Source organism: Cervus elaphus, chromosome 21 (assembly GCF_910594005.1).
Source record: "Cervus elaphus chromosome 21, mCerEla1.1, whole genome shotgun sequence".
NCBI lineage: Eukaryota > Metazoa > Chordata > Mammalia > Artiodactyla > Cervidae > Cervus > Cervus elaphus.
The window spans coordinates 23637691-23659227 of record NC_057835.1 but is presented as its reverse complement, the minus strand read 5'-3'; the positions used below and the strand labels follow the sequence as shown (position 1 = coordinate 23659227).

Genomic DNA, 21537 nt, shown 5'->3' with positions numbered 1-21537 from the left:
GCCTCGGGCTCCGGCTGGCCATCCCTGGGAAAATGCCCACTGCAGCTGCCCCTCCTGCTGGTCATTTGGTGAGTAGGTGGGCATGGGCCTCCAGCAGGTGTTCACCGTTCCTTCTAGAAAGGCCAGGTTCTGTCCGGGGCTGGGTTTGTCATGGACACCACCTGTCTGCTTGTGTGCGAAAATGTTCTTGAAGGGAATAGAGAGTAACAGAGGGGATGGGTGAGAACCTGCCTGACCTGCCGGGCAGAGTGTGGACAGGCGCCCCGAGGCTCCGCGTGGTGACCCTGGGAGGCAGTTCCCAGGCCGTGCAGGGCCATGCAGAGCTGTGCAGGTGTGTCCTGGGCAGCGCAGGGCCCTGGGGCCAAGGAGGAGACAGCTGATGTTTGGGGAGAGGAAGCGGTCTTGTGCTCGGGAGGGAGGTCGGGGCTGCCCACAGCTTGGAAAGCCCAGACAGAGGGGACCAGGATGCCGAGAGCTGTCAGGAAACGTGGGCCAGCTGTGGGTCTGTGATTCAGGGAGGCTTTTGGAGGGGCTCTCTACAGGGTGTGGACACGAGGCTGTGGCCGACCAGAGGGAAACAGGGAGACCTGGCGGAGGGCGGGGGGAGCGGCGGGGCCAGCATAGGCCATGTGGGGTGAACCCAAGGACAGCAGTGGGAAGGGAGGTGAGGACCCCCGGGGGGGGCCACAGAGAGAGGAAACAGGCAGGAAGAGCAGCTGGGCATGCGGGCAGGGGGTAGACGGAAGTGCTCACGGGAGCCCCATTGTCTTACTCAGTAGACGGAGTGGACAGTGGTCTCATTTCCTGAAATGGTATTTCTGCGGGGGAGGAGGGGCACCACCACTGATGTCGTAGACATGCTGCCTCTGAAATTCCCGGCAGGTGTCCTGGAGGGCAGGTGGCTGTGAGGGTAGGGCTCTGGGGACAGGCCCACAACAAACTGGGGTTTCTGAGTGACATGGACCAGGTCCGGACAGGCCCCTCCACATGGGGGCAGGTGAGCCAGGCTGGGGAAGCAGGGTGAGCAGGCAGTGGGGTGAGCTGAGGCTGGGATGCTGACTCCAGGCTCTGGGGAGCCCGCCCCGCGCCTGGATGGGGGAGACCAAGGGTGGGTGGATGGACCCCTGAGAACCAGGTCGGCCCATCAGACTCTGGCATCTTCCCATACCTAGACAAGCATTAAGTCGCTAACTGGTGGTATCTGTTTTCAGTGATCAGCAGATATCTCTTGCTGTTAACTGGATTTTTTTCTCAGCCAGGAGCTCCTTTAGGTCCTGGTTCCTCTCTGACCTTTTCAGGATGGCCCCTTGAGCTACCGAGAGGCCACCTTTGGACTACAGTCCTCTGTACAGTCCCCAGATGAAACACAAATCATCCATGCAGGTTGTGCCTTCTCGTCGTTCACACCCAGGAAGTTAACACTTGTCCACAGTGGTCCGGACCCCTCTCCTCCACTGAAGCGGGCAGGTGATAACTGGATGTTTCTGTGAAAGTCCCTGAAGCTGGGGGGTGTGACAGGCAGAAGACCTACCAGGTCTATCAGTTGGCCAGACACCAGCCCCAACAGCTGAGCACAGGTGGGCGGGTGGGCTCCAGCCTTTCACCCCCACAAGTGGGGCTACAGACAAGGAGTCCCCGGGCCAGAAGAGGAGACTGGTGGTTTCAGTCTCCCAGGGGAACGGTGACAACTATGTGAGGAAGGATTGGGTTGGGGCAGCAAGAGCAGCAAAGTCTCACATTGCTCGTTCCCTCACTGTGAAAATCTCATCTTCTGTTTTCTTCTAAAGAGCATTATCTCAAAGGTTAGACTGATTCAGCTAAACTGTCTCCTAAAAAGTTTGATTATGGAAAAGTTTGATGACCACTGTCCTCTCCCTCTGAGCCTCCCCCCCCCCCCCCCGCCCCACAACCCCGAGGTTAATCTTCAGTATAGAAACACCCTCCTCAGTCCTTCGGGATGTCCTCCCCCTCCAGCTCATCCAAGCCCACAGCCAGGCTCATTCCTGTTCTCAGCAGAGGGGATGGGTGCCTCTGCCAGACTTCCTGCAGCTGCCTTCTCTCAGAGCCTGTGCTCCAGTTTCCCAACTTGAAAGGTGTCCCAGAAAGGCTTGCCTCATCCCGTTACCCGGGGGAGCCTAGCATCCCCAGGGACAACAGACAACAGCTGGTCCAGGCGCAGGCATCCAAGCTTCTGAGGCCATGACCAGCAGACCGCGAGGATCGACTTGGGGAAGGCGAAGCGGCTTTCCCCAGCCACCAAGCGGGGCTGGGTGGATAACAGAGCTGTGGCTGGGACCCGGGGTCCTGGTCCTGTCCGGAACATGGGCCATCCTGTGCCAGCTCCCGTGACGTCCTAATCATTTCCATCTTGGTAACGGCTGCCATATCACAGAGCTATGACTTCACAGGAGGCTGGGCCAGATGAGAAGCAGAGCTGCGAGCAAAGAATGCTTGTTAAAGCAGAGCTACTTTCGGTCATGGAAAGAGGAGTTTCAGAAACTGATCTGGCCAAGAGCTTCCTTCTTCACGTTCTCAAAATTAGAGCCATGTCCAGCCCCTGTGCTGACAACACCCAGGACAGTCAGGATAAACGAGCCTCCCAGAAACCTCGTGAACAGCAACCTGGGGGATCAGCGGCCACCTGTCCTCCAGGACAGGGTCCTAAATTCCCCAGTCCACAAGCCTTCCTCCACACAGGAGGGACCCACTTTCTTACGATTTGGAAATAAAGAATGTTTATTCTCCTGAGGCCACGTCTCGGGGTGCAAAGTGGCTGATTTCTACAGACAAACACTGACAAACCATTTACTCAACCTGAGCAGAAATCAGGGCTGAGTATCCAGCATGAAGGGCTGGAGGCAGGGACATGGGTGAGGAGCATGAAGAGGCCGCGTGGGTGCATTCTGCAGCCCCCAAACCCCTCGGACCACAAGATGAAGAGAGGGCGGTCCTGGCAGCGTGTCTCCGGGCCTGGGGGCAGGAGAGTCCCTCACTAGCACTGGTGTGTGGCTGCCCGTGGCCACATGGGTCAGGCAGCCAAAAACCACATCCCCGCTTTCAGAACCCCCCTCGCCTCCTCTCACTGCAGCAGAGTGAGAGGGTAGAGAGAATTGTGGCTGAGACCATCTCCGAGCAGAGTGGTCACTGCAGGGGGCGGGGACTCCCCACCAGAGGAGGACGCGGTGGGCAACCAGGTGGCCGCGGAGATGCTGCGGGCCGTGGGTGGGGGGGCTCACACAGGAAGCACCTCCTGTGAGTGAGAAGGAAAGTGTGCGGTCAGCACGGGGGTGGGCAGCTAGAGGAAGCAACCCTGAACTGTGTCCTGAAACACAATGTGTCCGCTCTGACCAACCGGGAGCTGCAGGAAAAGTGTTTTGACTTGTATATCCTTTCCGCAGACAAAGAACTCTGTGTATCAGTATCTATTTAATCGGCTGTGCTTTCAGGACAGCTGCTGAGAGATGACCCCGGTCCTAAATAGGGACGAGGCTGATGCTAACACCGGATAAACACAATCCACCTGGCAGCGTCTACACAGTGAACCCCACCTTCGGATCCAAGAGGCAAGTCTCAGCTGGCATCACACAGACCCCTCAGATGACCGACAGCTCGGGAGGCTGTCCTGGACTCTCCTCAAGCCGCCTGGGTCCACTCACCTTCATCTGCCCCAGTTCTGAGAACTTCAGAAACTGACTCCACCTCACCTGTGAAATGAGAATGGTGCTAATACTCACCTGATGGTCTGAGAAGCAAGGAGGACCATCTTGTTTGCACAACATCATCAGGAAAGAGAAGGACGCTTTGTTTCAGGTATGACTATAAAATAATCATAAAATAATACTACCTTTCTGTTACAAGTACAGCAGAATCCCAAGTCTACATCCCCAACCTTTTCAAAGTAACCGGTTAAAATTTTGAAGCTGGTACATTTGAAAATATTGAGCCACAGGAAACATGAAAGATCTTCTTAGGTGATAATTTGATTCTGTTAAACTGAAGGTGTTCTGTTTAACTGAAGGTGTTAAACTGAAGTGTCTGCTCAGGGCCGTCAGAAATAAATTCTTCTTCGACCGGCGGCTGCCAGCCGGGATGGAGCAGGAGGAGCAGCCCAGAGCCACAGGCCCCCAGAGGGCTGTTCCCTGTGTGGGCGGCTGTCCAGGTAAACCCTCACTTCCATGCTCTTCCCCACAGTGGCCTGGGGACCCCTCGGACCATTTACTCAGGAATTTGAAAGGATTTCTGTTTTTATTCTAGAAAATTATATTCACACAACAATGTGTATGCAAATGCTTCTGGAAGCATTATTTGTAATAGCCAAAAATGGGGTCAACTCAGGTGTCCTTCAGCCATGAGTGGTTACAGGAAAGGTGTTCCTTCCAGACTGTGGAAGATGCTCAGACTGGAAGGATACAGAGAGCGGACAAGGAGGACAGGCCTCAAGGAATGATGCTCAGTGAGGACGCCTCCCACACACACTGGACAACACTCGAAGATGGAAAAGAGACTGTACTCACCAGGGGTAGGGGTGGGGGTGACCCCAAAGGGAAGCACAGGGACCCTGTGGGGTCCCTGGGGACAAGTAAACAGATAAACAGACTCACCATGGGGAAGTCTGCAGCTGCACAAACTCAGCTTTAGGTTGTGATGCGGAGGTGTCGGTCGGCAGGTTCATGGGGCGTTACCTAGGGAGACCGGGTAAATGGTCATGGGCGTCTCTGCATCATCTCTCACAACTGCACTGATTCTTCATCTCACATAAAAAGTTTAAAAGCATATACACACTACTCTGTGTATGTAGATAACTAACAAGCACAGGGAATTCCACTCAATAATGACCTATAAGGGAAAAGAATCTGAAAAAGAGCGGACATACATATGTCTAACTGAATCCCTTTGCTGTACAGAAGAAGCTAATACAACATTGTAAATCAACTATACTACAGTAAAAAAAACTTTTTTTAACATATTCTTTGGGGAAAAATTTGTGACCCAGAACTCAGGTCCACAGCTTCCTATAGAGCTTCCTACAGAGCTGGCTGGCCCCTCTCTTTTGGAATCGCCTACTGACTTTTATCAGTAAAGAGCCTCCAAGAGCAGGTCAAAGACCCAGGCTGGCCCAGTTCCACTGGTGCCGGTCACCCTAGGGAAGTGCTCTGAGGCCAGGCCCTCACTCATCCTGGGTGTGGCCCCCAGGCCTGATAGGACACCTCTGTGACTGTGGTGTGAACAGGTGGGGCCTCCTCCATCCCCCTCCAGAGTCACCGCCCCAGGCCAGCCGTCCTGGACGACCCCTTCCCTGCAGGCCAGTTCCTGCTGTGCCTCCCAAGCTCTGTCGCCTGCAGCCACTGGGGGTGGGGTTCCATGTGCCTCTCTGTAGGACTGAAGCCCCAGACAGGCCGAGAAGCCTGCTCCAGACCTAAAGTCCGGACTTAAGCACAGAAGAACGGTGAGCAGCCATGGGCCCTGCCTGACACGTGTGTGTGAAAGCGTGTGGTCAGCTCTGTGTCCAGCACAGGACTTGGCCTGTCTGGGGTCCTGGCTGCAGTGATGATGGGCTTGCACCGTGGTGATCACACTGACCCAGGTGGTAGAAGGGACAGGCTCTCCGGAGAGGGCGTCCATGTCTCAGGTTCCCTTCCTGTGACCCTGCCCGGTGCTCTCACCGGGACCATATACGCAGACTGGTGGCCGGCGAGATGGGGCCCAGGCCACTGACTGACAGGGCCGTGGGCAGCCCAAGGGCCGGCCAGGCCTCCTCCCCTCTCTGCAGACAGCAGTCAGGCCTCCTCCAGACCCCGTGGGTAGACGGGCACCTCCTGGCCTTCCCTCATGCTCTGTGATGAAAAACAGGAGGAAAACAGCCGGATCTGAGCTGCCTCTGAACAGGATGCGTGGGGGTGTCGCCCGAGTGGAGTGGAAGGATGGAGTGGGGTCACGACCCTCCCTAGGAAGGTGGGTGTCATTCGGGGGTGGCCTTCCTGCTGACACTCGGCTTCCCAAGCCCACTGCTGTCTGTGACCCACACGGTCATGTTAACACAGAGACACGCGGGAGGAATTCAGGTGTAAAACCAATGACTAGACACCAGCACTGACGTCTACAGTCACGAGGGTGTTTACTCCGCGTGCAGTCACTCCCTCCTCCCGCCCTGCATCTTCCTGCCACCACCGCCGCCCACCTGCCCACTGTGAGAAGTGGTCCCCAGAGGAGGCTGAAATACCCACAGGGGCCGGGGGGTAGAGAGGCCAGACTCTGCACACAGAAGCCTCCTGGGAGTCAGCGCAGGCTCAGGGGTCACAGCCCATGTGGGCCAGGCACTGGACGGGAGCCGGCAGGGGGACAGAGGCACTCGAGGGATTCCTAGAGCCCCCGCACCTCATGCCTGATGGTTCCCCTGGGGATTCTATGGTAATAAGATGGAGATGCAGGATGCCCTAGGTCAGCCTCCCCTGCTCTCATCACTGGTGAGGACATGAACCCCTCCAACCTGGGAATCCCCAGACGTTCACCACAGGATCAGAGATCAGGCCAGCAGTGTCCACGCAGGACAGGCTCGAACAGGAAAGCAGGTGCCTGGGTGGGCCCCCTACGGGGTGTGACCCTCTGGGCATGTGGTCACCACCAGGCGCATGATCAGGCTGAGAGCAGGGGTCCGTCTCCGTGCCCAGGACCATAAGGGATGGGGATGGGGGCGTCCCCGCAAAGAAACCCACTCTCGCTCGCAGACTCAGAGTAGGGTCCCAGAGAGGCTGTGTGACCTCCAGCAGAATGCCTGACTCCCCTGAGCGAGCCCGTGATGGAGAGCAGCCCCATAATAAAGAGCAGACGCCAGCACTCCCCTCCATCTGCAGGAGGGACCCAGACACCGGCATTCCTGCCCTCTGTTTCCTCTGCCTCCACTGCGATGTTTTGGGAACCTCTCTGCTGGCCACAAGTTTATATAACCTCTCATCTGCCAATTCTCGGAGAGAAAAACGCTTGAGGTTTTACAGAGCAGTTACGTTCACATAAAAACAACATCAAACCCTGCACTGTAATATGCGAAATAAATCCAATTTTCATCACTAATGATAATAGAAGGAAACACCATTGGAAAGAAGGCTGTTTCGTGCCTATAACCGTAAAGAGCCTGGTAACTGTCAGAGAGCCTCTTGATGAAAGTGAAAGAGGAGAGTGAAAAAACTGGCTTAAAATTCAACATTCAAAAAACAATGATCATGGCCTCTGGTCCCATCATGACAAATAGATGGGGAAACAATGGAAACAGTGACAAACTTCATTTCCTTAGGCTCCAAAGTCACTGCAGATGGTGACTGCACCCATGAAGTTAAAAGACATGTGCTCCTTGGAAGAAAAGCTATGACCAACCTAGATGGCATATTAAAAAGCAGAGACATTACTTTGCCAACAAATGTCCATCTAGTCAAAGCTATGGTTTTTCCAGTAGTCATGTATGAATGTGAGAGTTGGACCATAAAGAAAGCTGAGTGCTGGAAAATTGATGCTTTTGAACTGTGGTGTTGGAGAAGACACTTGAGAGTTGCTTGGACTGCAAGGAGATCAAACCTTACAGTTCAATCTGCAGATCAAACCTGCAGCACGCCAGGCTTCCCTGTCCATTACCAACTCCTGTAGCTTGTTCAAACTCATAGCAATTGAGTTGGTGATGCAGTTCAAACGTCTCATCCTCTGTCATCCCCTTCTCCTCCCACCTTCAGTCTTTCTCAGAATCAGGGGCTCTAGTCAATCAAACCTCTAGTCAATCCTAGAGGAGATCAGTCCTGAATGTTCATTGGAAGAACAGATACTGAAGCTGAAGCTCCAATACTTGGTCCACCTGATGCAAAAAACTGACTCCTTAGAAAAGCCCCTGATTCTGGGAAAGATTGAAGGTGGGAGGAGAAGGGGATGACAGAGGATGAGATGTTTGAACTGCATCACCATCTCGATTGCCGTGAGTTTGAACAAGCTACAGGAGTTGGTAATGGACAGGGAAGCCTGGCATGCTGCAGTCCATGGGGTCGCAAAGAGTCGGACACGACTGAGGGATTGAACTGAACTGAACCGTCAAAGAACCTCCAGGGAGGACCAAGTAATGTTCCTTTTCCAGTTGCCTTCCCATTAATTACCGTGTTGAACACGAGTCTGACTCTGGACCTCACACACTCCTGTTCCCCGGGCACCCTGTCCTGGAACGGCTCACATGACTGCAGGGCCAGCACCCACATGTACAGGCGGACGCAGGGTGAGCACACGTCTGGTGCAGCTGAAGCCTGGGGTCAGCTGGTGAAAGACTGAGGCAGTGACAGTGGGAAGTCTCCTGATGGGACAAACACAGGAGTCCATGGGCTGCTGGTCACCCAACCTCAGCATCCAGGCTTCTTGAAGTGGGTGAGGGACCCGACCTGAAGTGGTGGGAAGAGTGTTTCAGGCAGAGGCAAATATTAACGTATACCTGCCTGTGTGCAGGCGCATGCTCAGTCACGTCCAACTCTGAGATCCCACGGACTGTAGCCCACCAGGTTCCTCTGTCCACCGGATCTTCCAGGCAAGAATACTGGAGCGGGTTGCGATTTCCTCCTCCAGGAGATCTTCCTGACCCCTGCATCTCTTGCACTGGTAGATGGATAGTGTACCAGTAGCATCACCTGGGAAGGCCCAAGAAATATGAGCACAAAGCATTGGCTGGGAATTAAACCCAGGTCTCCCAAGTAAGAGGCAAGATTTCTACCACTGAACCACCAATGCCACTCATTTCAAGCAGACGGAGCAGCAAACGTAAACCCTCAAAGTGAGGAGAGCATTTGTGGAAATGCACAGTGACCGGGGCCATGATTGGAAAGGCGGTCAGTCAGGAGGCACACAGAGGCCTCTGGACCCTATCTTCTCGAGAGCAATGGTGTCCCATCGACATGTGGCTGAACCACAGCGTGCAGGGTCCAGGACACAAGGCAGGCAAGGGTCAGCACCTCCCAAGGCCACCGGAGGTCAAGCAGCAAAGTGAGGAGCTCCGGCCACTCGACAGACGCCAGCGGAGTCACTGGACACGGTCAGGCAGCGTCCAGCTCACCCCATGCCCGAGCAGGCGCCCAGGAGCAGCCGCCCTTGCTGTGGTTCTTGAGAAGGAGGGCGCTTCCTCATGACAAGCAGTTTTAAGGTGCCTTCGAATCGCTGGGTTTGGAGAAGATTCTGCACAAGGGAGGCCACAGTAGAGGGGGTGACGGCCGCTGGCCAGGCTTCCAGGCTGGGTGACCAGCTCTCAGGCTGAGAAGCCACATTTATTTATCTCAAGAGAAAGCAAAATGACTGCTAGAAATGCCACTGGTGTTCAAAACCCACCATGAGCGGGTAGAGGGAGCAGAAGGAAGCCCCGTGGCAGCTGAGGGCAGCCCACCTCCTCGGGTCTCTGGAAGAAGTTTCTCCCCCAGCACGTGCGGGCATCACAAAGGACTTACAGGGGGTCCTGGGTGAAGTCCGTTAGGTCTGGCTTGGTGGGGATTTTATTGTTGCTTTTGGTTGTGGGCTTTTAATCAAATTGAACAAATAGAAGCACTTAAATTGTAAGTGTATTTATCGTAGGAAGAATTGTGACCAAGTCACTTTACATCGCTACAATCTCCAGGTCAGAAAATTGTAAAGATGAGAGATGATTTCCGAATGACAAAAACAGTAAAATTTCCAATTTATGTCGTCTAACTTAAAGATGATGATTATGCTGCCTGTTGCAGGGAGGGTCGGGGGGGGAGGGATGAGAGCGCTTATGTTTTTTTAATCTAGTTAAAGTTTCAAAAACTAATGTAGATTAAGTGGGTCTGAGTGCAATTAAATTTATGAATACAGAGAAAAATATGAAGTTTTATTAACTGTGGAAGGAATGTGGGTCCTTAGCTGCCCAGCCAGTTCATGAAGACCAAGGAGATCAGCTTACAGGGGTTAAATAAACACACTACTTTTTATTATAGCTCAAATGAATCCTCTTGCAGCAAAGCACCGAGTCTACAGTTGGCTTATGAGGTTTTCGTCTCCGGGGGCTCTGCATCTGCCCAGAGAGCAGGACCCACTCTGTTTGGGGCCTCAGGCTGGATTTTTCACATCCCTGGATGGTACTCGTCCTATGTCCTAAATGGAAACCACTGCATAAGAAGCAGGGAGTATGAAAGGACACATGTATGCAAAGAAGAAAAGTGCAGGGGGTGGATGGTGGGACCAGACTGGGCCTCAAAGTTCTGTGCTCAGAGAGTAGAGAGTGCCCGGATGTGAGCTGACATGTGACATGTGATCATGGACAGAGCAACTTTCAGAAATCTTAGCAAATGCACTCGGGCTGATCCTGGAGACCAGGCAGAGTGGGACCAAGGCTGGGGGGATGCCACCCTCCCAGTGGCTCAGCTGACCCCCACCCCCAGGACCTCCCGTCCTCAAGGCTGTGTGGCCAACCAGGAGCTTGTTAATTGTGCCAATGATTGGTTTGCCAGCAGCTCTTACAGATTAATATTTCAGGAGTTAGAGACCCAGCTGAGCGTGAAAAGAGCATCCACTCTGGGTTGGGAATCACATTTCAGTTCTGCAGAGAAAGAGAAAAAAGTGTTTCTTGAGTGAAGAGGACGAGACTCATTCACCTCCTGCGGCTGCAGACTCCGGCCTAAATTGGCTCCGGAGCTCAGAGCGGGGCACTCATCTGTCTGCCAGGGCCCAGCGCCACGGGGTCCAACCCCACGGGGCCCAGCACCGGGCCAGCCAGGGTTGCCCTGTTTAGAGAACTGCCCTCTGCACTTCAAGTATCTCTTAGTTTTTCTGCGGGAAAATGGCACATTGCTTAAACTTCCTGTGGTTAAAAAGTGCTTTTCAAGAATGTGTTTCCGAAACTAAAAAAAATGAGCTGAGACTGTGTGATGTTTTTCTTACAGGGACCAGAAAGGCCTGGATTCTCTGTGTCCACGATGGGCTGGTTCCGAGCTCACAGTGAGGGCAGGCTGGGGGCACTGGGGGCTGCAAACACCCTACCCAGGGTCCCATCCAGACCTCCCTGGAGTCCAGGCCTCCCAAGTTCCCCCCAACCCTTGTTTCTCTCCGTACCCCACTCCCCCACCAGATCTCTGGCCCCCTCACCCACCCTGGCTCCCTCCCCCTCCCCGGGCGCCCTTCCCCCATCCGGGCCTCCCTCCCAGACCCCAGCTCCTTACACCCCAGGACGGTTCCCGCACCCCGCGGGCTCCCCCGGGCACCCCTCCCCTGCAGGCTCCTCCTCCCTGGAGCGTTCTCGGGCCTGCCTATCATCTTCTCTAATTGTTTCCAGATTCGTGTGGGAGGTCAGGCCGCGAGCGCTGCTCCATGCCAAGTTTATAAACAGAGCAGTGTTTCCAGATGTCCGCTGGCTCCAGCCTGGCGAGCAGGTTGATTGGGACCAGAGCAGCAACAGGTGGAGCGCAGACAATGAATTCCTTGACACTTACTTACTCCCTCAACTCTCCTCCCCCCGGCCCTCAGCCCCATCTGCCACTGTCCCCACAGATCCCCAAACGTTCAAATGAACTCGGAGCCTGGAATGCAAGGAAAACAGTCATTTCCCTAATGAAGGCGGGGGTTGGTGGAGGGGGGCAGCATCCCCGTGGACATCAGAGCCCGCCTGGGCCCGCAGGAGGAGGGGTTCGGCGGGGTGCCCAGCCCCTCCCTTGCCCAGGCCTCCAAAGCTCTGCCCCCAGCTCATGGCCGCCCAAGTGGGGCAGCTCCTCTCAACAAGTGTTCTGGGAAACGCCCGGGCTTCTCAGGAAGAGGACAGACAACAGGGTCCAGGCCCGCTGCATGCTCAGGGATTCAAAGGGACAGGGTAGGCTGGAGTCTGGACCTTCTAACTGGACAAAGTGCACCCTGGGGACCCTGGGACCACAGCACAGTGTCCTGTCCATGGTGAAGTGGCTGGGCCAGGGGCTCAGTGAAGGCAGCACGTCAGACGCCTCTGCCCAGAGGGCCTAGCTCACAGGCCCTGCAGCAGCCCCCACAAGGGCTTGGATCCAAGTCGTGGGTCCTGGCCGTGGACCCAGAGCCCCTGAGGGCGGGAGGCTAAGCCTGTGACCAGATGGAATCCAGGCTGGCTCAGGCGAGAACCCTCCCAGGTTTAAGTCCCAACCTACAGAAAGTGTTGTGAAAATACAGCACATAAATATCAAAAGCACGTCTGTGAGTGTCTCTGAGTTAAGACTAGATTATCTTCTGCCAGGCTTTGAATCTGACTTTCTTCTTATAAAACGTAACCTGACCCTGGGCTTTGAAGAGCCGGGATCTGGGACCAGGACTGAGCAGTTCATCTGAACTGACAGGACACCGGTGCGGGGGTCCATCCACCCACCCAGGCCCAGCCCAGGCCCGACACCCTGAAGGCCTTGCAGCACCACCGCTAACATCCCGCATCACAGCCGAGCACACAGATCTAGAGCAGGGCCTGCAGGCCTCAGTCTTCAAAGGAAAGAGTACACACTCGTGTGTCTTTAATTACCTCCACTCCATTTCTACAGGGCGTCTCTGACTGCTGCTTTATCCACAAAGCTCCAAGTACTATAGAAGGAATTCCTAAGGAAACAAATCATGCCTGAAATGAAAGAGCAAGAAAATGAGTTAGAGAGAATAAACTCCTGAATGGGAGGGGGAGGGGAAAGGAGGGGGAGGGGAGGAAGGGGGAGGGCAGGGAGGGGGAGGGAAAAAGGAGGGGGAGGGGAGGGAGGGGGAGGGGAAAAGGAGGGGGAGGGGAGGGGAAAAGGAGGGGGAGGGGAGGGAGGGGGAGGAATATCAGAAGGAACTGGGTTTGTCACAACTAACAATCCTGCATGGCACCACCCGCCCACCAGGGAGCAGGTTCTACTCCAAACTCAAAGCGCCAGTGGCTGGAGAGGACCCCCAACACAGCCGGGTTCACCCCAGCACCTTGTCCCCGGGGACCACCCCCGTGACGGGGAGAACGTCTCCACTTGTGCTCTGAGACCAGGTGTGGAGCTGTGTTCCCACCACAAAGCACAGAGACCCACGACCATGGCACCCCCCCGAGCCCACCAGAACAGGGCACACAGCACTTCCTCTAACTGCAAGAACCTAGCTAAACCAAGAGCAACTTCTATAGCTTAAAATCTCAACATCCTCGCTAGGTGGTTAGTGGAGGCTGGAACTTGTCCTGTCTACACGATTATAAATGTGCAGCAAAAAAAAAAAAAAAAGTGAGCTAGTGAGAACATTAGAAAGTGTCATGGAATTTCCTAATTTCACTGATGAATGAAAACCCCTAACGTATCAGATGCAGAGTGCCACACCACGTGGGCAAGCTGGCTCTCCACGTGCCCACGTGACTGAGCCTCTCTTGAGGCCAAAGTGCAGAACCTACAGGAAAAGAAGCACCTTAGAGAACTTGAGTTTTCAAACTGGAATTTATTACACCTTTTCAAATGTAGAGCAGGATATTCCAGCAAACACAATGTGTTTGTGATTTTTATAAACTGATGGTTCTTAGGCGGAACAATGAGCCTACGTGTGCCGAGGGCCCTTAAAGCAGGGTGTTTACTAGGGGTGCAGTCCTGGGGAGCGAGCTTAAATGCTTCCTGAGATGAAACCCAGGCAGAACTGAGCCAGTTAACCAGCCAAGTGCCTCTTTATGTAACATTTGAAACACTTCTAACCAGAATTAAGGGATTTTTTCTTTCCCCTTCGACTTGGCAAGCAACTGAAAAGACCAGTGCGGAGGAGGTGAGAAATGCCATTTCCAAGTCCTGAAGCCGAGTCAGCTGCCTGGGTGACTTAACCCAATCCTGGCACAATGGGCCGTTTGTCAGCCCCCGACTCAGACGCACGGATGCAGTCTGTACTGCGAGGGGGGCTGACAAGCACATCCTTCCTCCACGTTTGGTCCTGAGCGCCTGCCTGCCACGCACTCCGGTGCAGTCACACCCATCACTGTGTCCTCCCAGACAGAAGTCCCAGCCGCACCCGCCTGGCCGTCCTCGGGTTTCAGGGTGCCAGCCCCGCCCAGAGAGCCACTGGCCACCAATGGGGGACAGCGCCTTGGGCAGCCAGGTTGGCCTCTCTTGGGCTTTCTTCCCCTGGGCAGGGCACAGCCCAGAAAGTTCAGCCTCTGGTCCCCAGGGCGGGGGCAGGGGTGCCTCTCAATGGGAAGAGACCACAGCAGATCCCAGCACCCAGCATCATCAGACTTCCAACTCCGCGCTTTTGTGGCTCAGTTGGTAAAGAATCTGCCTGTAATGTTGGAGACCTGGGTTCAATCCCTGGGTTGGGAAGATCCCCTGGAGAAGGGAAAGGCAACCCACTCCAGTATTCTGGCCTGGAGAATTTCATGGACTGCATAGTCCACGGGGTCGCAAAGAGTCAGACATGTCTGAGGGACTTTCACTTTCACTGCCAAGGCTGCTCAGTCTCGCTGCGTCTGACCCCATTCGTGTGCTGATGAAACAACTCTGCTGAGAGAGCCCCTGTGATCCCACGCGTCTGCTGATGAACCAGCCTCTGCTCTCAGCGGGGCATCTGGGGTGTGAGAGTCATGTTAAGTCCATTTAAATTTACTGGGATGACCGCACACTTGGCGGTTAGTGCAAAGGCCCTGTTGTTGGAGATTTCTAGCCAAGGATTTGGCCAGACACCAAATCTAATCTCCCAGGGGTGGGAGGAAAGCAGACAGGCCTCTGACCCTACCCTGAAGGGGTGAGCCCTGGGCACAGCAGGCCTGGGGGTTCTGCGTCCTCCAACCCAGCTACGTAACTCAAGGTAGAAAGAATGTGCTTGTCAGGACAAGGGGCTTCCCAGGAGGCTCATGCCAATGCAGGAGGTACAAGAGGTGTGGATTCAATCCCTGGGTGGGGAAGATCCCCTGGAGTAAGAAATGGCAGCCCACTCCAGTATGCTTTCCTGGAGAATTCCATGAGTAGTAGATTCTTTAAAAGTCTATCAAATGCTGTTTTGTTCTGTAACAAGGAAACTAGAACTCCTGGATCTGAAATGAAGATTCTTAGAAATTCTACAGAAATCAAAGCAATGATACCATGAACTGGCAGAACGGGATCCAGAGAAAACCACTAATTTTAAAAAATAAAGTTAATTCCATCGCAAAGAACAACCAGAACCAAAATGTTTAGATGATATCATGCAAGACATTATTTGGATGAAATATATTTCAGTTTAAGATTTTTAAAGAATGTTTATTCTCTTTCAATGTTGCAGGGCTTCTATAACTTAGGATGTTCCCAAAACAAAGATGTGTTTTCACTGGGTGGATGTACCCTCTGCAATGTAAGGTCACACCTGGTTTTACTCACATGGCCCCGAATCGCACCCCCTGGAGCCCAGTGAGGACCACTGGGGACACCCCATCTCCAAAGTCTTGACTCTGACACCCAGAGTGTGGAAATCACCTCTGTCCCAAAACATGGGGACGTTTTCCATACATGACTGAGCAACACGCCCCTCCCAGCCATCACTTGCAAATAAGTGAATCGTAAATAACACAATGAAAACTTGTCCTGATATTGAAATAAATTCTTGCTACACCTGGACAAAGTTATTTTATTCAGAAAAGACCAAAAGTTACCGGTGCCCACTTGCTTCTGATGAATCTTCTGATGAAGATTCTTAAATATCCAGAAGGATTAGGAAAGCAGTACTTAGCAGTAATAACTTATTCCCAATAAAAGTGATCTCTGGCCAAGACCCAAAGAAAAGTTATGTGACCCAGATGAGGCTCTGGACAGTTGAGAAGGGCCTGCTTTCCTAAGACTCAGACGTCCTTGAGCAGAGTTCCCGATAACTGCCTCCAGGGCACACAGCTCCGGAAGCAAGGACACAGAGATGAATGGGGAGACAGAGACAGACAGAAAGACAGAGACAGAGAGAGGCAGGAAGGGCACGTGGATGCCTTCACGGTTGTAAGAAAGGCCACTTGAGTGGGAGCTGAATGTGTTTCCCGAAACCAGGTCACCTCAGGTGGACACCCAGGATCCCAGTCCCCCGTCCCCGGGGGACCCAGAGGAACCAGCAGAGGTTCTCTGGCACCAAAATGCAGCATTTCCCTAAGAGAAGCCACGAGGAGAAGCACTGGGCGACCTCACTGAGGACCTCCTGAGGGAAAACTTCCTGACTCCAGGCTGGGAGGGACGGGACACCTGCACACCCTGCCCGAGGCCACCCGCCCGAGAAAGGCCGCAGCCCTGGTGCTTCCTGAGAAACCCTCGCGAAGCCTGAGAACACTCACAAAGAGGAGAGGGTGCCCTCCCTCCCTTTGGGGGCTGAGGCTCACAGCCTCTCACCACCACCAGCAAGACGGGGCACCAGCAATAGGGCCGTTGGAGACCAGGAGAGGAGACCCCGACTGGCCCATACAGCTTCTAACTGCCCAGGGCTGGCAGCCCACGGCCCCTGGAGACCTGGGCCCGGAACGCGTCTGTGGAGGAGGCAGAAGAGACAGGAGGGCTGGCCCGTCCTGTCCAGGGAGGCCTTTGTCTGGAGGGCAGGGTGTCCAGGTACGACTGAAGACAACACCCTGTCAGGGGCCGTGAGGACTACAGACCATGAGGGATTCGTCCATCAGTGGCCAGTCAATGGCCAGAGGTTACTTCTTAGAAAACAGGATAGGTGTATGTTGAACTTTGAAAAAAAATGCTGCACTTACTTTAGAAGGAGCTAGGGAAGCTGAAATATTTTCAAATATATAAATCTTAATCCAGAACTGAAACAACAGTTTAAGATGTAAAACGCAAAATGCAAACTTTTTCAGATTCTAGATCTTGCAACTTCTCTGAACCATCCAGCATGTGGAGAGTACAACAAACCTGCTTCAAATGCCACAGACTCAACAGGCAAACAGGCTGGAACTGAGGTTGGGGGATCAGAGCCAGTGAGGACCCTGACTGCACAGCCCAGAAAACCCGACTTTTCAGTGAGCAATGCTTGACTCTTGGGTGTGAGTGTGGACACCACGGAAGTTCCCGGGAAGTACAGTCAGGCCATTTGCTTGAGCAAGACTGTCCTAGAAAAATAAAATCAGAAGAAGCACAAAGTCGTGCCGGCTCCAGCTCTGTGTCTGGGCAGAGCTCAGGCAAGGGTTCTCAAAGAAAAACTGGTTGTAAGTAATTTACAAATAATATTATAGGTGAGATGGCTGAATGGCATCACCAATGCAATGGACCTGAACTTGGGCAAACTCCGGGAGATGGTGGGGGACAGGGAAGCCTGGCATGCTGCAGTCCATGGGGTCACAAAGAGCTGGACACGACTGGGCAACTGAACAACAATACAATAGATAAAGATGATAAACATACTATTTATTAGGAATTCAGAATTGAATTTCTAGAAGAACTCACATCAACACTGGGCATTGGCAAAGTCAAAAAAAATTAATTCATTTTCATTGAGCACTTGCTCAGTGCCAGATAATTTCACAAATTTCCCCCTAATTCCTTGTTTCGGTGGCTGAGGCTGGAGTTTGCGAGGTGGGGCTCAGGCAGTGAGGGGCTCGGTCCACACCCAGGACTTGTGCTCACCAGGCTCTAGTCCCTGTCTCAGCTGTTGTTGCTGCTCAGTCACTAAGTCATGTCCAACCCTTTGCGACCCCATGGACTGCAGCATGCTAGGCTCCTCCCTTCTCCACTGTCTCCAGGAGTTTGTTCCAATTCATGTTCATTGAGTTAGCGATGCTATCTAAGCATCTCACGCTCTGCCACCCGCTTCTTTTGCCTTCAGTCTTTCCCAATGTCAATCCCCTCCACACACGAGGAAACCGCAGAGAGAAGGGCCGAGCATGCAGGGCAGGGTTCACTAGAAAGGACACCCAAGCAGATGGCCACAGCTGGACCTTGGTCCCCGAGTTTAAATCAAGGGTTGCCTTGCTGTGTCGGCCCTCCTCCCAGACAGACATGAGGCTCTGCCTGCCCCGCCAGCCCAGGCACCCCCACTCTCCCATCAGCCCTCAGCCCAAGGCCACCAGGTCCAGAAACCACGGCTGTGTGTCCTTCGCACCAGGAGCAGCATCTCTGACCACAGGCTGGGCTGCAGCCCAAAGGGGAGAAGCACTTCCTCCTCGGGTTTGACCCCAAGCCTTGGGGGGACACATGGAAACAGGGGTGTTGCCAGCTCCCCAGGGACACCCTGAGGACCAGCTACCCTTCTGCCTCCCCCTCGAGCTCGCCGAGCCAGGCCAGGGATGAAAGGGCGGCTTGTTCTCGGCCACCCAGGGCTTCTCCGAGCTTGGCCACGAGACTCTACCCTGAGTCCTGCGGACACAGGGAAGCCAGGGTTGCCCCACTCACCTTTCCACCAGCCTGAAGGCCCTGAATGCTCAGCTCAGTCTCCTTAGGAAGAGTCTGAAATGAAACCGACATGTCATCTCATCGTAACGACAAGGGAGGCTCCAGGAGTCACACGTTCCCCCATCTCTTGGGCTGCAGGAGTGTTTACAAGGCTTCGGTCACCAACAGGCAGGCTACATCTTCCTCCAGTAAATGGTCCCAAACAGACCCCCAAGGGCCCTTCCCCGTCCCCCACTCAGGCGCAGTGGGGCACCCGCAGGAGGGGCGGGATGAGCGTCCTCTCTCCTCCCGGCCGCAGGCCCCGTGGGAAGCCGCTGAGTCACCAGTAACAACAGTAATCGGGAGGCCCTGACATCATCTACCGGGCATCTCATGTCCGAGCTTTACATCTGTGGCCTTGTTTAGTTCTCACTGGTACTTAGGAAAGACATTCTGAATCCTCACCAGAGGGGCAGAACATGCCCCGCTTTCAGAGATGACCCATCTGGCCTGCCTTTATCGAGCTGCCAGTTGCCCAGACTCGTGGCTTGTTGGCAGCAAAGCCAGGGTGTGAAGTCCCTTCCTCCTCTGCAGGCATCCACCTCCCTCACCGTCCACAGGGGCCAGCAGGACGCAGTTCTGAGAGGAGGCAGGAAGACTCTGCAATCAGAAGGCGAGTGAAAATTTGCTGCGGTCCATACTCCTCTTCTGCAGGATGTGACGTTGTGACTATTTTACCTACTTCTGTTACTTTCTTTTATCTACTTCTTTGTTACTTTCTGAGTGGTGGATTCTGATTTTCCTGCACCAGACAGGATTCATTCAGTAACTCATGGGGCTTGAAAGAGTCTCACTGGCAGAGCGATAAAATGGCATAACTGAGAACGGAATGCCCACTCCACTGTAACTCACATTCCAATGTAATATGTATATTCACTTCTTTGGTTTGTTCCCAGGGAACTGAAGGATGGCACGAGCAAGACTTTTGTCCTGTGGTCCTTCTCTGGTTCAGTTCACTTTTTTGGGGGTGGAGTGGGGGGGGGGGGGTGGCAGTGATGAGTGTAGAGCAGCAGAAGGAACCCAGACAGGAGAGGAAAAAATGTCCTTTGATGACAATGTTGCAAGTCCACAGCAACCCCCCCCCACCTCAAACCAGCCTGACTTTTCACCTGGCTTGCTGTCAGCCAGCTATTTTACATCTCTTCATAAACTGCGGAGAAGGATGGGTATGCAAACTGCAGTTGTCCGGTGGAATTTCAGTAGAGTTCACTGTTCCTGTAGAAAAATCAGGTTTGCCTACACAAACTTACTCCAAATAAATTTGTGCTTTTCACCTTTCCTTTGGACCATTTTTAACACCTGCCTGGTTCCCTCAGTGGTTAATGAGTAAGACAAAATCTTCAACACGTTTACATCACTATGAGAATCTCACTTTCACCTTTTCATGAAAAATATCTTCTGACAGAGATACACCCAGAAATTGACCCATGGGACTTCTTCCTCATTGTCTGGGGCCTCAAGTCCAAGTTAACACACATCTTCCATCTCTAATCTGACCTTAGGCCTCTTGTCTGGCTGACTAAGCCTCTCACAACAGCCCCCATCCAGAATCATTAGACGGCCAGCTCTAAATCACTTTTCTTGGATCTCCTGGGTCCCTTTGAAATTCACGGCGGTGTGTCGGCACCATTGGGATGGAATTTCCAGGTCATAGGCGTGTCCCACCTGGATGAAAGGAGCACAAGTGCACTTTTTTTGTGCCTCAAAGGAAGATGCTACTTTTTTTTACAAATTGAAGATTCATAGCCACTCTATATTGTCAGCTAATGGTGAGCATTTTTTAGCAAGAAGCTATGTTTAAATTAAGCTACACACGTTGTTCTTTCAGACGTACTAGCGTTGCACACTTAATAGACTATAATGTAGAATAAACAGCTTTTATTTTCACTGGGAAACCGAAACACGTGCGTGCCTCATTGTATTGTGGTATTTGCTTCATTGCGATGCCTGGAACCAAACCCATGAGATCTCTGAGGTGTCTCCCTATAGGATCAATGGCCTTGATTTTTCTAGTGGGAAAAAAAGGCAGGTAAAGAAATATTGTAAAATATTTTGAGTTATTTGGGAAGTTATCTAAATCAGTAATACAGTTCCAGCATTAGTTTTCCAAGAAATGCCTTACTCTGAATTTTCTTTCAATAATAACATGGAAACAACTCCATAAGTGAAATAGTCTCCAGCTTTTTTAAAATAAAACATGTTTATAGAGACAGTGTCTGGAGTCTTGTGCATGTGAGCAGGATATCACATTGTGGATGCCAGTTGAGGGTTTTAAGGCAGGTTCAATTCACATGAGTAAAAAAGCAACATTCATTTACAGCAATTTTAAATCTGATCGTTCAGAGAACTCACTGGTTTAAATAGCCTTCTCAGAATAGGTAGAAATGTTACTGAAGTAATTGAAGATTCAAAGGCAAATTACTTAACAGGTTACTGACCCACGAATTGCTTAACCAAAAGCATCATCTACTTCAATACTCTTGTATAACTGGAAATTAATACTAAAGTAAAAACTGGGGAGGCAAAATGAATTCTATCCTAAAAGCTGTTCAGTAGACACCGCAAGGGTAATTCTTAATACAATATACTAATTTTTCTTCAGTTCTTTCCCTGAATGGCAAAGAGGAGTTTCCTCAGTGACTTTTTAAAAGCAATTTGCTGTAAACATGAATTTCTTTTGAAACAAAAGATTGACACTCACAGCAAATTTCCAGTTAATCTTCTCTGAACATTGATATTGTTGGAAAGTACAGGTAACACAGCCAGCAGAGCCCCAGGGTGTCGGGTCATTAAATTAAAACAGAACTGTAATACGAAAGTGAAGGAACCCACCCAGAAGCATGTTTTTGCCACCATGAAAAATGCCTGGATGCTAAACAAGCAAGCATGGTACCAAGTTCAAACAAACTTCACAGAAAGGGAAACATTCACGAATCAGTTAATAGCAGTCCATGGGGTCGAAAAGAGTCAGACATGACTTAGCAACTGAACAACAGGCCTACCCTTAAAGATCTTCTAAACAAGTTCCTTCAAGCAGACAGGGAATGATAGAAGAAAGAACTGGGAAGGAAGAAGGAGCAACAGAAAGATTAGAACTGGGCACACACAACAGACTATCCTTTTCTCAAGTTTTATCAATTATATTCAATGATAAAACAGAAATCATAACATGTTCTAATTCATAAGAAAAAATTATTTAAAAGCA

General features: G+C 52.4%; 1 long non-coding RNA gene across 2 annotated transcripts; it reads right to left on the bottom strand.

Moving 5' to 3' along the window:
* Positions 1-1226: 1226 nt before the first annotated feature.
* On the bottom strand, positions 1227-18730 carry LOC122679148. Of its 2 annotated transcripts, XR_006336334.1 has the most exons (5): positions 18294-18730; positions 12494-12586; positions 4602-4682; positions 3735-3816; positions 1227-2434 (listed from the first exon to the last, which is right to left on the bottom strand). It is a non-coding gene; the product is annotated as an uncharacterized LOC122679148 (long non-coding RNA). The 2 variants fall into 2 exon arrangements; XR_006336335.1 differs by lacking the exons at positions 1227-2434; positions 3735-3816; positions 4602-4682 and adding an exon at positions 9836-10564.
* Between the last annotated feature and the right edge of the window lie 2807 nt (positions 18731-21537).